Below are 14,743 nucleotides of genomic sequence, written 5' to 3'. Positions count from 1 at the left end.
AATGATAGAAATTTAAATGAGAGCTGGAAACAAGCTGGCATAGCTGTTCTGGTATTGGTATCTCGTAGGTATGTAGATGTCTCGTAGGTATGTAGATGTCTTGTAGAAAGGTATTTATTTCCTCTACGTTTTTTAAATATAAATTTTCAGATATTCTCTAATGCTTCTCTGGATATTGTAGAATTAAATCTGATAATGTAGACTTAAAAACTAAAGTTAGAAGAAATGAAGTAGTCCATTATATATGAATAAAGGTAATGAGACACCAAAAGGACATGACAAGTATAAATATGCATCAAACACTGGGGATCTCAATTTCATAAAAAGGAAAAAAACACTAGTGGGCATAATACTTCAGAGAGATTGTAAGACAATAATAGTGGGTAGCTTTCATCTATTGCTAGGTAGTACAAAGTAAAAACTAACAAGGAAACTTCAGTGTTAAATTACACCTATAATCAAGATCAAATGTCTGTTTAGCAGATATCCTAAGGAATATTTGACAACAGATACAAAATACATATTTTTCTTAGTAGCTCTTGGAGCTTTCTCTAAAATAGACCACATTCTAGGCCACAAAGACCCTTATAAATGAGAACAGAAATATTTTATTGTATCTTTTCAGATTATAGTAGAATAAAACTATAAATCAACAGCAAGACAAACCATTGAGACCACACAAACTGAAGACTGAACAATACATGTTGAATGGGGAGTGAATCACTGAAGAAATCGGGGAGGAAATTTAATAATTCCTAGAATCAGATGAAAATGAAAGCACAGCTTATGGGAACCTCTGGGCTACAGGAAAGGCAGCCTCAAGAGGGAAATGTAAAGCTATGAATGAGCACGTTAGAGAATCAGAGATCTACAGCACTTCAAGGTCTTAGTCAAACAACAACACAAGCCCCAACCAGCAACAAAAACCAGGACAGAAATGAATAAAACTGAGACTAAAAGAATAATACACAGAATCAATGTAACATCTGGTTCTTTAGAAACAAAACCAATATTGACAAACATCTAGTCAAACTATTAAAAAAAGGAGATAGAAGACCCAAATTAACAAAATTAGAAATGGAAAGAGGCCATTACAACAGATTCAAACACTATCCAGAAGAGCTTTAGGGAATATTTGAGAAGTTATATTGAAAAAACCTAGGACCCTAGAGGAAATAAATACATTTCTATATACCTATGAGATACCAACTAAACAAAGAGGATATGAAAGACTTAAAATTGACCCACAACAGGCAATGTAAATGAAGCAGTAATAAAATCTTTCAGCTAAAACTGGCTCAGGATTGGATGAATTCTACCATATCTTTAAAAGAAAGCTAATATCAAGATTCCTCCAGTTATTCCAAAAAACACAAAGTGAAGAAATATACCCTAACTTATTCTTTGAAGTCAGCATTACCCTGCTGTCCAAGTCAGACAAGAACATAACAAAAACTGAACATCTTACAATAATCTTCCTCATAAACATGGATGTGAAGACTAGGGTTTTTTAGAAAATATTAAAAGTCATTTCTTTATTGTATCAGGTTATAATGGCATAAAATTAGAAATGAATAGCAATATAAACTATAGAAACTATATTAACATATCTAAATTATTAAATATACTTTTGAATAGTGTGCCATTAAAAATGTCAGGGAGGAAATATACAGATTCTTAGGATCAAATAAATCTGTAAGGAAAAAATTTCAGATCTTTTGAAATATAGTAACAGCAGTTCTAAGAATAATATTGACAACTGTGAGTGATCTCATTAACAAAACTGAGGTTGAAATAAATGAGTTAATGATGCACATTAAGATAATAGAAAAATAAGTAAAATACAAGTGCAATACACAGAAACAATCATGTCAGTAAAGAAATTAATGAAATTGAATACTAAAGGACAACATGAAAATTAAATAAGCAAAAGTTGTTTTTTTGAAAAAGTAAGCTAGATGGACAGAACTTTGTTCACACTAACCAAAAGAAAACAGAAAAGATAGACAGAAAACAAAATGGTAAATTAAGAAGAAAAGTGGGAACTCAAAACAAATGCCAATGAGATCCAGGGGACCGTTAGAAAACATTGTTAAAACTTGTATTTTAAGAAAATAATATCTTAAAGTAAGTAAAGGATAAATTCCTAGACACACATGCACTACCAAAGTTAGTACTGGGTGTTACAAACAGATCTATAATGAGCTACAAGACTGGACGAGGAAAGAAGATACCCCAACAAAGAAGAGCCCAAGACCAGACAGTTTCAGTGCTAAATTCTTAGACAATTCCATACAGTACATTTTCATCACATTCCTTCCCACCTTCCAGTTCTCTCAGATCCTCCCCCACCCTTACCCACCCAACTTCATGTTCTTTCTCTTTCTTCAAAAAGAAAGAAAAAAAAAACTATTAAAAACCAAAACATGGAGTTCGATTTATGTTGGCCAATTACTCTTGAGTATGAAACCTGCCCTGGTTGGTATACCTAATGTCATTCCATTGAACAGAACTGTTTTTCCCTTCCCCATTAGCTATCATTATTGACTAGCCTCTTGGCTAGTGGTGGAACTTTGTATCTGATTCACTTCCTTCATGCTTGGATTCTGTCTGGCTTGAACTTGTGCAGGTCATGGGCATGTTGGCACAGTCTCAGTGAGTTCATGTGTGCGGCTGCCCTGTTGTGTAAAATCGTCCACCACCTCTGACTCTTACAATCTTTCTGCCCCTTCTTCCACACTGATCCCTGAGCCTCCTTGCAATAAGGAGGATGAATAAAATGCCTGTAAAACAAATTCAGCCACACAGCAGGATAATCATTCTCCATGACCAAGTGCGCTTCATTCCAGTCATACAAGAAGAGTTCATAATATTCATAGAAATGATAATAAAGCATACAAGCAGACATAAGGACAGTAGATGCAGAAAAGGCCTTTGGCAAAGTTCAACTTCCCTTCATGATAAAAGTTGTATACACTACACCTATAGACAAATATTATAATAAATGGTGGACTATTGAAAGCATGTTCTCTAGAAAGAGGAACAAGACAAGCGTTGTCTATTCTTTCTACTTTTAGTCAATACCGTGCCTGAAATTTTAGAAAGAGTATAAAGCAGAAAAAGAAATAAAAAGGACACAAATAAGAAAGGAATTAAATTAAATAAGTTAAATTATCCCTATTGGTGAATGGTATGATCCTTTACTTAAAAGGATACTAAAGACCACCAAGAAGGTCTCAGATTAGCAAATTAGGATTCCAAAATCAATACACAAAACAAGTAGATTTTCTAAAGACCAATAATGAAGTTTCTGAGAAAGAAGTCAGAAAAAAAATTCACAGTAGCTTAAGAAAAATGTAGGGGGAAGGAGGATGAATAGGTATAAATTATAATTATGTATACCATAATGAAACCATTACCTTGTGATGTACACATTAGGGTTTTATTTAACCATAGAAACTAGTGTGCATGCAATTATAGATTTTTCATAAGAGAAAACATGCAGCCTTTTATCTTTGTTTTCCCCTTCTGCCTTCCTTTACTCTCCTACCCCTTTGGATGATATAGATTCTGTATATGAGAGAAAATATGCGATGTCTTTCTGAATCTGGTTTATTTCATGTACTTGATGACCACCAATTTTATCAATTTTACTGCAAATGATGTTTTGCAGGTTTTCTTTTTAATGGCTAAATTTCATTCCATTGCATATATCACAGTTTCTACATTCATTAACGTGTTGATGGACACTTGGGCTGATTCTATGCATTGGCTATTGTGAATAGTACTATAGTCAACATGGGTGAGCAAGTGCCTATGTATTATGGATGGCACAGATTTGGGTGTGTAGCCAGGAGTAGTATAGCTTGATCATATGGTGGTTCCTTTTGTATTTTTCTAGTTTTTTTTTTCTTTTTTAGAACCTCCATACTGATTTCTGTAGTGGTGACTAGTTTATATTCCCACCAGCCATCTTTTATCTCTTTGGTTAGGTTTATTCCTTGGTAGTTTTTTTGTTCTTAGACTAGCATGCAAATAGGTTTCATTACAGTATATGTCATTATACTTGGCGTCTACCACCTTTCCCATAGATATCTTTTTAAGCTACTGTGAATGGAATTTTTTCCTGACTTCTTTTTCATCAATTTCATTATTAGTATTTAGAAAACCTGCTGATTTTTGTGTGTTGATTTGCATATATATGTGGGAGAGGCATGTTTGGATACAGGTGTGTGTACATTTGCATGTGTACAAATGTGGAGGCCAGAGGTTGATATCAAATGTCTTACTTGACCACTGTCCATTTGATTTACTGAGGCAGGGTCTTTCACCGAGCCCCAAACTTGCAAAGTGGCTAGTCTAGCTAGCTACCTTGCCCTAGGGATCTTGTTTATGTCTCCTGAGCACTAGGATTAAAGATGGGCTTCCATTCCAGGCTAACTTTTGTGAATTATAGGGATCTAGACTCTGGTCTTCATGCTTGAGTGACAAGACCTTTATCCACTGAGCCATCTGCCCAGTCTCTGTGACCACATTTCCAATTTGTCCTTTTCATATGCATGGTTATAGGACTCAAGGTTATTGGCTGTCGTTATACATACCAGGTGTTTTCTATGTGGGTAGTTTTCAGTTTCTTAAATTGAGGATGATCTTTGGATGTTGGGTCTACTGACATATACTTTTCGTCAGACCTTAGCTCGATGTTCTGACCTACAAAGCAGATGTGTGAAATTCATTGAAGAAAGACATACTCCAAAACCATGATGAAACACAATGGCATATTTCCTTCTTCATTTTATTAAGGTGGTGATTTCCAGTATTACACTGTATAGCTACATAACCATGATCTAAATTTTTACAAATTATAAAAATATTAGCATGGCCGAGGAATTCATGAGTTGGAATCCTTCTCATGAAATTAAAAATATTCCAAGGCGGGGGAAACAAATATGGGAGTTTTAGGTCAAGGGTGTGAAACTAAGGTAGGTTCAATGGTGCTTGTTCTTAATGGAGAACCTAGATATTGAAACTCTGTAGTCTGGATGGACACAGAATCTGAGTCTTACTAGAGTATATTTTGAAATACTTTCTGGTCTTTATCATTATACATCTCCACTACACCAAACACTTCTGCTTTTCTCCACCCATTTCTGTCTTTTGCCCATTTATTTCTCAGATTGCTTAATGTTGAAGTATATTTTGTGTATTAACCCTTTATTTGGTAATATATTGCAGTCACACTAACTGGAGACCATGAAACACAGAAATTAGGAAAAATCCTTGTGGGTAAAACTTGAGGCAGCACAAAGGCTCCATGATGTGTGGACTGGAAAAGGTCTAAGATTTAAGCTATTGATCATGGACAGAAGCTAGTTGAATCAGCCAGGTGACCAGTGTCTTGAGAATAAGACTGAAAAAAATGGGAGTATCATAATGAGTTCATGCCCATAAAATTCACTAGAACTAGTACAAGCACCACCATCCACAAGCAATAATTTTGGTGGTGTTGTCAAATGCGTGGGCAATGCCTTAGTCACTGTGGCATCTCTGAGAAACTACAATACAGGATGCAGGATGTGACGTGCACCTGAAACTGGATGTCAATGCACAGTACTAGAAGCTCCACAGATGTATACTTAGTAACACAAATACTTTTTGCCCAATAGCCCAAGTGACTGTTGTTGAGAAAAGCTCTCATTGAAACCAATGGGCATGTTTCCAATAACTAAAAGGTAAGATGTCCTTCTGCCATTGGGGCTGTTGTGCCATGAAAGCAGTACAGAGAAAGGGGTTTCCATGCTTGCCAAAGGATCAACTTTAATGATCAGGAGAAATGAGATGTTTTTAACTGAGGCCCCAAGGCCTTCCTTGGGTCACCTTACAATACTCTCTTGCTCAGAATTCATAATAAACAGAAAGCTAGCCATTTATAACGATAAAATTACCAAGGTATCATGAGAAGAAAGGTTTGGGTTACCTCACTAGGTATCAAGGTGGAGTTGAAGATAAATGAGAACACGGAGGGATGATGGACCTCTATTCATGGTGAAGATGCTGTGAATGTTGTTGATCTGACAGCAAAAAGTTTAGGATATCACAAAAATGTAGTTGGTGGCATCTGGAAGGGCTGGCTAATTTTGCAAGGAATTTTACCATGAGTTAAACTATTTCCTTTGTACGTTTCTAAGAAGTAGCTCCTCACTCCATCAAGTTGACACGAGATTGTGGCCGTGTGGGCAGGCTTTACCTCTGGTTCTGCTTCTCTTGTCTTTCCACACTTATAGGGTCTTCCTCTACCCAAGTACTGAAAGCCTCAAAGCTGCCAAGGTTGCAATCAGCGTCTTTCACATTCTTGTTAATATCAACAGTGTAAACTCTTCCTGTGAATCATCAATATTCTTGATGACATCTAGACTGGTGAACTGTTTCCAGTGGTTTCCATTTTCTTTATGCAGATCCAACAAAAGAATCATTCAGGTGGGGCAGCAGGAGCCTTTGAAATGCATGTCTCAAGATCTGAATGTTGAGCCTTTCATGTTATCCAGCATGCATGCACATTCCTCTAATCACATATCTTCATAGCAGACCCTAACAACAGGATCTTGAAGGCAATCTTTTCTTGTAGGCAGTAGGTCTTCCAAGGGGCTTATTGAACAAGCTCTTACAAAGACATGAGCTGTCTTCTAGGCAATATTGCTGCACTTACAGAGCACAGTAGATTTAGTCCAATTCTGAGGTATTCTAGATCATTGAAATGATAAATCCAGGTTTTGATGTAAAGTCATCAATCTGCATTAGCTCATAACAACAAAATCAGACTGTCCTCCGAATTCTCAAAGTCATGCACTGACTTCCTGTAGTTAGAGTCCTTGATGGCATCTTCTCTACTGCAAGGGTACTTCATCCACATTAGAAACAAGCTGTTCTGCATAATCACCTTCAATCATGGAACTTGCAACACTACTGCCCACTCCTTCAATGTTACAGTTTTATGTTAGAAGTTCCCTTCCTTCTTTGTAAGTCCTGAGTCAATTCTGTTGCAGCAAAAGTAGTGTTTATAAGAAAATTTATAGCATCAGATGCATGTATTAGAAAAGGAGACCACAAACCAATAATTTGTTTCTACTGTAGGAAACTAGCAAAGGGTGAGCAAATGAAATCTAAAGTTAAAGAATAAAGTAGTTAGAGTAGGAAAATCTATAAAATTGAAAATAAAATTAGCAGAAAAAAAATCAACAAAATAAAAGCTAGCTCTTTGAGAAGACAAGTAAAATTCCCAAATCTTTAAGTAGGTTAATCACAAAGAGAGTATAAATTGTTAAAATCAGATAAAAATTCTGTGAACCCAAATGACAACAAACTGTAAATAACTCTATGCTTAAAACTAGTAACCTAAATGAAACGGGCCAATGCTTTGAAAGATACAATCAAGTTTCACATAAGAAAAATATAGTTAAAATGGGTCCATTAAATAAACTGAATCTATAATTAATAACTATTCATAATAGATAATGGTAGAGCCAAAGGGATTCCCTTGTTAACTTGAACAAACATTTAAGACAATCTATATACCAAATTTCTAGAAGAGAGAATAAGACAGACTCATTTCTACTTCTCTGAGGCCAGCACTACCTTAATATAAGAAGAGAAAATTTATACACCATTGCTACTCAGCAACATAGTCCCTCAATGAAATACGAATAAACTGACTCCAAACACACACACAAAGACTTAGAAACCATTGGGATTTAACTCAGACTTACAAGGAAGTACAATATCTGAGAGTTGATTGTCTTCATTCATAACAGGCTAAGAAAAAAAATCACACGATCATCTCCATAGATACAGAAAGGCCTTAGCTAAAATTTAACACTCATTCACAAAAAATACCACCAGAAAAGCAGAATAGAAGGGAATTTCCTCTACTTGCTGAACTGTGTGTTTGGGAACCCTTAGTATTATTGTACTTAGCAGTGAGAAACTCAAAGTTCTTTCATTAAGGTCAAGAGCAAGGCAGGGATGCTCCTGCACATCATTGCTTCTCAGCATCCAAAAAGGACATTTAGATAATCCAACATCATAATAAGGTAATACGAAGTGTACACATAGGAAAGGAAAAAATAATTCATTTGTGAACAAAGATGGTTTTATCTGTGTAGAATAAAGACTCACAGTGGTATCTTATTGCTCTTTTAGTTTATCCCCCCCGACGATATATATGTACTACATAAATGTGAATTAATTTAAAAAAATGTCTATGCACCACGTGTGGCTAGTGCCTGTGTAGGCCAGAAGAGGACATCAGATGCCCTGGAACTGAAATTAAAAAAGGTCGTGAGTACAATGTGTGTGCTGGGAAAAGAACTCAAGTCCTCTGCAAGAGGAGCAAGTATGAATTGAAACAACAGTGAAATATCATTACAGTGGCCCTAATTTACCCCCACCTCCAAAAGCCAGCAGACATATAGTAATAGAAAGCCTCATTTACCACCAATAGGAATAAAACCCACCATCAATTAACTAGACATAATGGACGTTACCAGTTATGACACTGAGCAAGAACAGCATATAATTTTAACAATCCTGCTCTACATACCACTCACTCATTTTGAGTTCTGGACCATGTCTAACAAGTTTAAAAAGTTATACAAGGTACAATTTCTGATCTGCCTCAACCAGCATGGCTCTTGGGATGACTGAGATCTGACCGGAAAGAAAAGATGAACTCACAGACCCAGAGTGAAGCTGGTGGAGAATCCAGAGCACCCTGAAAGCCCAGCATGTTTGTTATACACAGTTGAACAGGGACACGGGGTTATCACATACAGCTCAATCAAGGAGGCAGGCTAAGCTAATCTTGGCAGGGGCCGTCTCTGTAGGAGAGCTGTCTTTAGCCTGTACGCATCTGGGAGAAGAAAGCTATGGTGGACATTTCTGTACACAACATCAACACTTCCTCGAATCTCTGAGGAAGGCTTTGCCATCCCTCTGAGCCTCATTCTGGGTCAGGGGAGATGTTGCCACTGCCATGATATGGCTAAGCTAATGTCTACAGCACATATTCACTTAGGATTTCACTCCCCCAGGGTTCTCTTCACTCCACTCCCCGGGGATCCCTCTTTCATCCTTAGATGTTCAGGATGGACCTTCATGCTTAGTCCAGGGACAGTTCACAGCAATGCTCCACATCAGACTGTAAGCATAAGAAGGAAGGTCATAACAGCCGCTCTACCCAACAAACACAAAAGAAATAATGTAACCGGTATAAGGACTGAAGCCTCAAAGGTTGTCAAGGGTCATTTTCACAATGTTAGCAAGAGAAACAGTGCAATCTTAAACCTTTTGCTTCTCTGGGATGTGCCAGAGATATTGGCCTCATCCACATTATCATTACTGTGGGTCCAAATACCCAAGGGGGTAGGTCCCAATTATCCTGCCTGAATTGCAGAACTGTAGTTGAACAGAGCCCACTGGGACTCCAGGTGGTTAGAGACAAGTCCCCTGCTCCCTGCCCCCCCCAAAGAGAGAAGTCATCATTAGCAGAAACAGGTAAAGGAAGATGTGGGATTAGACCACTGTATGAAAAAGCATAGGCCTGCTAGGTTCTCCCTTGACCAGCCTTACCTGTATGGATACAGTTAACCAGACATCGCAGAAATACAGCTGTTTGGTTATTTGAGTCAGGTTGTTTATTTTTTTATTTTTTATTTATTTATTTATTTTTTTTGGTTTTTCGAGACAGGGTTTCTCTGTGTAGCTTTGCGCCTTTCCTGGGACTCACTTGGTAGCCCAGGCTGGCCTCGAACTCACAGAGATCCGCCTGGCTCTGCCTCCCGAGTGCTGGGATTAAAGGCGTGTGCCACCACCGCCCGGCTTGAGTCAGGTTGTTTAAAGACAAAAACAAAAACAAAAACAAAAACAAAAAACTAGGTAGCATTTAAAGACATCAAGATCATTCCCTTTGGCTACAGTATTCTCCATCTGTGCGCTCATTGTCGGCTCCGTGCTCTCATGTTCTCACCTGGCTGGCCTCCATGAGCTACCAATGCAGACATCTGTAAAGGATCAACTGCTCCAGGAGCTGCTTAGAGCCCACCCAGGGCTTCCACCTGCCTGCCCAGAGCTCTGCTTCTGTGTGCACCATCACCGGTGCAGTGCCCCTACCCCCAATGTAACATGAAAGCAGAAAAACTGAAAACCAAAACAGAAACATACTCAGGTTCCTCCGCAATGGATCGAGCGATCCCTCCATCTCCCATTTCTTCCTAGGCAGATAAACCACGTCCCTTCCGGAAGCCAAGAGCATGTCTCTCTGAACACAATCCCAAGAATCAATGAAGCTGCAATGTCTTGCCGCCACTTCTCCTGGTTCCTGAAATCTCCCCCAAGCACTAATATGTGACTACCTATCTTTAGAGTCTGCTTGGTACCATGTAACTATCTGCCTGTCTCTAAATTCTACTTAAATGTAACTGCCAGTCTCTAGAGTCTACTTGTCCCGATGTTCTACATCCAAGGAACTGAAATGGGCTCCCTTCTATTTCTTTATTTGTTCCTTTATCCTTATTTATTTTATTTTTCCCTTTCCCTGTATTAGCCTGATTCTCATGGTAATAGTCCCTCGTCTGACTAATGAGAGTTCCTTGTAGTCAGGATTCATTCCTTGTTCAGATGCCACCTTGCCCCACTTCAGTATGGCTACAGGGATTTGATGAAACTGGAGTGGTGGGATTCAGGGAATTAGGAAAAAAAAAACAGGCAGGGCAGACACACAGCAACGCTGGCATGAGGTGGAGAAGGTGCAGGACCCTGGAATTATTTTAGGGAAAGGGCCACAGGCTGGTGAGAAGAATGTGCATTCTGCAGAGGTTGGATGAAATGTTTTATAGATATCTGTCAAGTGCATTTGACCTATGGTGTCAGTTAATGCAGATATTTTTTATGTTCATATTTTTTTAAGAGATTTTCTATTCATTTTACATACCAACCACAGATTCCCCTGTCTTCCCTCCTCCTGCTCCCGAGCCTTCCCCCTCAGCCCACTCCCCATTCCCACTTCTTCCAAGGCAAGGTCTCCCATGGGGAGTCAGGAGAGCCTGGTACATTCGGTTGAGGCAGGTTGAAGCCCGTTCTGCCTGCACCAAGGCTATGTAAAGTGTCTTACCATAGGCACTAGGCTCCAAAAAGCCAGCTCATGTACTAGGGGCAGGTCCTGATCTCATTGCCTGGGGGCCCCCTAAACAGTTCAAGCTAAACAACTGTCTTGCTTATCCAGAGGGACTAGTTCAATACCATGGGGACTCCTCAGCTATTGGTCCACAGTTTATGTGTTTCCACTAGTTTGGCTAGTTGTCTCTGTACTTTTTCCAATCATGGTCTCGATATCTCTTGCTCATAGAATCCCTCCTCCCTCTCATTGATTGGGCTCCTGGAGCTCTGCCAGGGACCCGGCCGTGGATCACTGCATCTGCTTCCATCAGTCACTGGATGAAGGCTCCATGATGACAGTTAGAGTGTTTAGCCATCTGATTACCAGAGTAGGCCAGCTCAGGCACCCTCTTGACTATTGCCAATAGTCTATGGTGGAGTCATCCTTGTGGATTCCTGGGAACCTCCCTAGCACTCTGCTTCTCCCTATTCCCATGGTGTCTTCATTTATCATGATATCTCTTTCCTTGCTCTTCCACTCTGTTCCCATTCCAGCTCAAACCTCCTGCTCCCCTAAGCTCTCATCCCCTGTCCCTTGCCCTCCATTACCCCACCTCACCCCCAGTTTTCTCATGTAGATCTCATCCATTTCTCCATTGCTGGGCGATCCATGAGTTCTTCCTAGGGTCCTCCTTACTAGTTAGCCTCCATGGAGCTATAGGTTGCAGTCTGGTTATCCTTTGCTTTACATCTAGTATCCACTTATGAGTGAGTACATACCATGTTTGTCCTTCTGAGTCTGGTTACCTCACTCAGGATGATATTTTCTAGTTCCATCCATTTGCCTGCAAACCTCATGATGTCATTGTTTTTCTCTGCTGAGTAGTACTCCATTGTGTATATGTACCACATTTTCGTTATCCATTCTTCAGTTGAGGAGCATCTAGATTATTTCCAGGTTCTGGCTATTACAAATAATGCTGCTATGAACATAGTTGAGCAAGTGTCCTTGCGGTAAGACTGAGCATTCCTTGGGTATATGCCCAAGACTGGTATAGTTGAGTCTTGAGGAAGACTGATTCCCAATTTTCTGAGAAACCACCATACTGATTTCCAGAGTGACTGTACAAGTTTGCATTCCCACCAAGAGTGTACGAGTGTTCCCCTTGCTACACATCCTCTCTAACATAAGCTGTCTTCAGTGTTTTTGATCATAGTCGTTCTGACAGGTGCAAGATGGTATCTCAGAGTCATTTTGATTTGCATTTCCCTGATGACTAAGGATGTTGAGCAGTTCCTAAATTTGTCTTTTGGCCATTTGAGATTCTTCTGTTGAGAATTCTCTGTTTAGCTCTGTAGTCCATTTTTTAATTGGACTTTTAGATATTTTGATGTCTAGTTTCTTGAGTTCTTTATGTATTCTGGAGATCAGCCCTCTGTCAGATGTGGAGTTAATGAAGATCTTTTCCCATTCTGAAGGCTGTTGTTTTGTCTTATTGACCATGTCCTTTGCCCTACAAAATCTTCTTAGTTTCAAGAATTACAATTTATTAATTGTTGCTCTCAGTGTCTGTGCTACTGGTGTTATATTTAGGAAGTGACCTCCAGTGCCAATGTGTTCAAGACTACTTCCTACTTTCTCTTCTACCAAGTTCAGAGTAACTGGATTTATGCTGAGGTCTTTGATCCACTTGGACTTAAGTTTTGTGCATGGTGACAGCTTCGTATCTATTTGCAATATTCTACAGGTTGACATCCAGTTATGCCAGCAGCATATGTTGAAGATGCTTTCTTTTTTCTCCATTGTACAGTTTTGGCTTCTTTGTCAAAAATTAGGTGTTCATACATGTGCAGATTAATGTTAGGGTCTTCAATTCAATTCCATTGGTCTACATGTTGGTTTTTATGCCAGTGCCAAGCTGTTTTTGTTACTGTAGCTCTATAGTAGAGCTTGAAGTGAGGGATCATGATGCCTCCAGAGGTTGCTTTATTGTACAGGATTCTTTTAGCTATCCTGGGTTTTTTGTTTTTCCATATGAAGTTGAGTATTGTTCTTTCCAGGTATGTGAAGAATTGTGTTGGTATTTTGATGGGAATTGCATTGAATCTGTAGATTGCTTTTGGTAAGATTGCCGTTTTTACTATGTTAATCTTACCTATCCATGTTCCTTGGTTGAATTCTATCTATCATATCATCTGCAAATAGTGAAAGTTTGACTTCTTCCTTTCCAATTTGTATCCCCTTGGTCTCCTTATGTTGTCTTATTGCTCTAGCTAGAACTTCAAGTACTATATTGAATAAATATGGGGAGAGCAGACAGCCTTGTCTTGTTCCTGATTTTAGAGGAATTGCAATTCTCTCTCCATTTCAATTTCTCTCCATTTAATTTGCTGTTGGCTGTTGGCTTGCTGTAAATTGCCTTTATTATGTTTAGGTATGTTCCCTGTATTCCTGGTCTCTCCAAGACCTTTATCCTGAAGGGGTGTTGGATTTTGTCAAAGGCCTTTTCAGCATCTAATGAAATGATCATGTGGTTTTTTTTTTCTTTCAGTTTGTTTATATGGTGTATTACATTGATAGATTCTCGTATGTTGAACCAAACTTGCATCTCTGGGATGGAGCCCACTTGATCATGGTGGATATTTTTTTTGATGTGTTCTTGGAGTCTGTTTGCCAACATTTTATTCAGTATTTTTGCATCAATGTTCATGAGGGTGATTGGTCTGTAATTCTCTTTCTTTGTTGCATCTTTGTGTGGCTTGGGAATCAGAGTAACTGTAGCCTCATAAAAGGGGTTTGGTAATGTTCCTTCTGTTTCTATTGTGTAGAACAATTTGAAGAGTATTGATATTAACTCTTCTTTGAAAATCTGGTAGAATTCTGCACTGAAACCATCTGGTCCTGAGCTTTTCTTGGTTGTGAGACTTTTAATGACTGTTTCTATTTCCGTACAGGTTATTGATCTATTTAAATTGTTTATCTGGTCTTGATTTAACTTTGGTATGTAGTACCTATCCAGAAAATTGTTCATTTCTTTTAGATTTTCTAATTTTGTGGAGTACAGGATTTTGAAGTATGACTTGATGATTCTCTGGATTTCCTTGTTGTCAGTTGTTATGTCTCCCTTTTCATTTCTGATTTTGCTAATTTGGATGCTCTCTCTCTGCCTTTTGGTTAGTCTGGATAAGGGCTTGTCTATCTTGTTGATTTTTCTCAAAGAACCAACTCTTTTTTTCATTAATTCTCTGTATTATTGTCTTTGTTTCTATTTTATTGATTTCAGCTCTCAATTTGATTATTTCCTGGCATCTGTTCCCCCTGGGTGATTTTGCTTCTTCTTGTTCTAGAGATTTCAGGTGGGCTGTTAAGTCACTAGTATGAGATTTCTCCAACTTCTTTATGTGGGCATTTAGTGCTACGAATTTTCCTCTTAGCACTGCTTTCATAGTGTCCCATAAGTTTGGATATAGGTGGTACATTCATTTTTATTGAACTCTAGGAAGTCTTTAATTTTTTTCTTTATTTCTTCCTTGACCCATTGGTGATTCAGTTGAGCATTATTCAGTTTCCATGAGATTGTATGCTTTCTGTAAT

The 14,743-nt window shown here is 38.5% G+C and overlaps 1 protein-coding gene across 3 annotated transcripts in view; it reads right to left on the bottom strand.

Annotated features, from left to right (window-relative positions):
* Ccdc7 (coiled-coil domain containing 7) overlaps window positions 1-14,743 on the bottom strand; it is a 165,081-nt gene that overhangs the window by 48,990 nt on the left and 101,348 nt on the right. Inside the window, exons 31-32 of one of the 3 annotated variants that reach the window (XR_009379399.1) lie at window positions 5,978-7,034; window positions 4,602-4,710 (exon numbers count right to left, since the gene is read on the bottom strand). The exons of the other annotated variants lie outside the window; for them this stretch is intronic. The gene's annotated coding sequence lies outside the window, so the exon portion shown is untranslated. The remainder of the gene's footprint in view (window positions 1-4,601; window positions 4,711-5,977; window positions 7,035-14,743) is intronic. 3 annotated transcript variants of the gene reach the window in all.

Source organism: Peromyscus eremicus, chromosome 5, assembly GCF_949786415.1.
Source record: "Peromyscus eremicus chromosome 5, PerEre_H2_v1, whole genome shotgun sequence".
Lineage (NCBI taxonomy): Eukaryota > Metazoa > Chordata > Mammalia > Rodentia > Cricetidae > Peromyscus > Peromyscus eremicus.
Note: the sequence above shows the minus strand (reverse complement) of the source record. Positions and strands in the feature narration are given on the sequence as shown.